Raw genomic sequence first — 3,145 nt, 5'->3', positions numbered from 1 at the left:
AGCGAGTTCTCAGAAAAAGATGAAATAGAAATTGAAATATTTTAACAAACTGACGCAGCACTGGAGACACTCTTTCATTTATGCCAAGAAATTTGGAAGACAGATGACTAGCCAACTGACTAGTTGAAGAGATCTATATTTGTGCCCCCTGAAAGAGAGGTGACCAACAGAATGTAGAAATCATTGAAAATAGCATTAATTTGAAATCCAAGTAATATTTTTCTGAAGATAATTCAAAAAGACTGAACTAGTACAATGACAGAGAACTGTCAGAGGTTCAAGCTGGATTCAGAAGAAGAAGTGGATTGAGAGTTATTATATAGCTGATGTCAGATGAATCTTGGCTGAAAGCAGAGAATACCAGAAAGATGTTTACCTGTGATTTACCTGTGTTTTATTGACTATGCAAAGACTTTTAACTGTGTGAATCTGACCAAGATATGGATAACATTGCAAAGAACACTTAATTGTGCTTATGAGGAATCTCAACATAGACCAAGAGGCAGGCCTTCTAAGAGAACAAGGGAACACTGATTTAAAATCATGAAAGGTGAGTGTTCCCTTTTTCCACACTCTGTTGGTGCTTGGTGCTTATTGTCTGCCCTCCTTTTTTCTGCTGTCACCTAACTCCTGATACAGCTGATACCATGGGTTTTGGAGAACTGAAAACCATCACTGGCATCCAAGTGCTCAATGATTACCTGACCGACAAGAGCTACATCGAGTGGTTTGTGCCATCACAAACAGATGTGGCAGTATTTGAAGCAATCTTGGGCCTGCCACCTGCCGAATTGTGCCATGCCCTACATTGGTATAATCACATCAAATCTTATGAAAAGGAAAAGGTCAGCATGGCAGGGGTGAAGAAAATTTGGGGCAAGTATGGGCCCACTAATGTGGAAGACACTACAGTAAGTGGAGCTGCAGACAGTAAAGATGACAACGACATAGATCTCTTTGGATCTGATGATGATGAGGAAAGTGAATAAGCAACGAGATTAAGAGAAGAACGCCTTGCACAGTATGAGTCAAAGAAAGTCAAAAAGCCTGCACTTGTTGCCAAATCTTCCATCTTACTCAATGTGAAACCTTGGGATGATGAGACAGACATGGCCAAATTGGTAAAGTGTGTTCTCAGCATTCAAACAGACTCCTTGATCTGGGGCTCTTCTAAGCTCATTCCAGTGAGACAATAATTTTAAAAAAAACTACAAATATAGTGTGTGGTTGAAGATGATAAAGTTGCCACAGATTTGCTGCAGGAACAGATTACTGCTTTTGAAGACTATGTGCAGTCCATAGATACGACTGCTTTCAATCAGATTTAAAATTCATCCTGAATGGTTGCATTTAAATAAAACTTTGAAACACAAAAAAGAGGAAAAAACAGTGAGTGTTGTTGTTTTTTCCTGTCAAGTCAGTTCTGATCCATAGCAGCCTGGATAGGGTTTCTAAGGAGTGACTAGTGAGCTTGAACTGCCGACCTTGTGGTTTAAACTGACCTTGCAGTCCAATGCATTAACCCGCAGTGCCATACCAGGACTTTCTGTAAAGTGAGTGCCACACCATATTTATTCAATTTGTATGCTAAGGAAATAATCTGATTATATGAAGAAGAATGTGGAATCAGGATTGGAGAAAGACTAATCAACAACCTGTGAAATGCAAATGCTTGCTGAAAATAAGATTCTTCTGACATCAGCCATAATATGTCTCAAACCACATAAAATACTGATGAAGATCAAAGATCATGGCCTTCATTATGGATTGCACCTCAATGTAAAGAAAACAAAAATCCTCATAACTAGACCAGTAAATAACAATGATAAACAGAAAAAAGGTTGAAGTTGTCAAATACTTCATTTTGCTTGAATCCAATATCAACATTCATGGAAGCAGCAGTCAAGAAATCCAACATTTCTTGCATTAGGTAAGTCTACCACACAATACCTCTTTAAAGTGTTCCAGAGCAAAGATGTCAGTTTGAGGATTAAGGTGCTTCTGACCCAAATCATGGTATTTTCAATAGCCTCATATGCATGTGGAAGTTTTACACTGAATAAGGAAGACTACAGAAGAATTTACGTATTTGAGTTACGGAGTTGAAGAATATTAAAATTATCATGATCTGCCAGAAGAACAAACAAATCTGTGTTGGAAGAGGTACAATGAGAAAGTTCTTTAGAAGCTAGGACTTTGTCTCTCATACTTCAGACATATTATTAGGTGGGACCAGTAGCTGGAGAAGAACATCATACTTTGTACAATGGAGGTTCATTGAAAAAGAGGAAGATCACTCAAGGAGATAGCACTGTGGCAGCAGCAATGGGCTGAAGCATAACCAAAATTGTGAGGATGACAGAATCTAACAGTGTTCCTTTCTGCTGTGTATAGGGTCACTATTACTTGGAGCCAACTCAATGACACCTAATTATTACAACAACATTTACCTTTCCTGTAAATACATCTATGAGTGTGGTGGAACAAACAAGGGGCAAAACGGTGAAAACTTCTAATATATTATTAAACATCTTAAGATAATGAGTTTCTGGGCCTGGAAGCTGAGGACAATAGTCTCAGGAGATACTGTGGTCAACTGGAATAACATAGCTCCCAAAGACAACGCTCTTCATCCTTATTGGTGAGTAGCATGTGGGACATTAAAAGCTCATGAGCAACCATCTAAGGTACAACTATTTTTCTCTCCTTGTGCACAAGTAATAAATGGAGAAAATTGGAGAATCTTGGAAATTAACTACTCCAATGGACCAAAGGGACATGTGAATATCAGTTACCACAACTCTGACACCAGAAGAACTAGACAGTGTCCAGTTACTATAATCGACTGATTTCAAGCAGACCATGCTAGTTCTTGGATAGAGTGAAAGACAATATGGGACAAACCTCAAAATTATTTTTGAAAGACTAGGCTTACTAGTCAGAAAGAGACTAGAGAATCCTGAGACTGTGGCCATCAACCACCCTTCAGTTCTGGGAAACAACTAACAAATATGGTCCAATTTTCACCCAAGCAATTGTTATTAAGTGCTGTTGAGTTAGTTCCAATTAATAGTGACCCTGTATAAGGTTACCAGGAGTGGCTGGTAGTTTGAACCACTGACCTTACTGTTCAAACTAACCTTGA

At 38.6% G+C, this 3,145-nt stretch overlaps 1 pseudogene; it reads left to right on the top strand.

The window, feature by feature from the left end:
- The first annotated feature begins 647 nt into the window (after nucleotides 1-647).
- LOC102837063 lies at nucleotides 648-1,328 on the top strand (annotated as a pseudogene).
- The last annotated feature ends 1,817 nt before the right edge of the window (nucleotides 1,329-3,145 follow it).

Source organism: Chrysochloris asiatica, unplaced genomic scaffold (assembly GCF_000296735.1).
Source record: "Chrysochloris asiatica unplaced genomic scaffold, ChrAsi1.0 scaffold00402, whole genome shotgun sequence".
Lineage (NCBI taxonomy): Eukaryota > Metazoa > Chordata > Mammalia > Afrosoricida > Chrysochloridae > Chrysochloris > Chrysochloris asiatica.
Note: the sequence above shows the minus strand (reverse complement) of the source record. Positions and strands in the feature narration are given on the sequence as shown.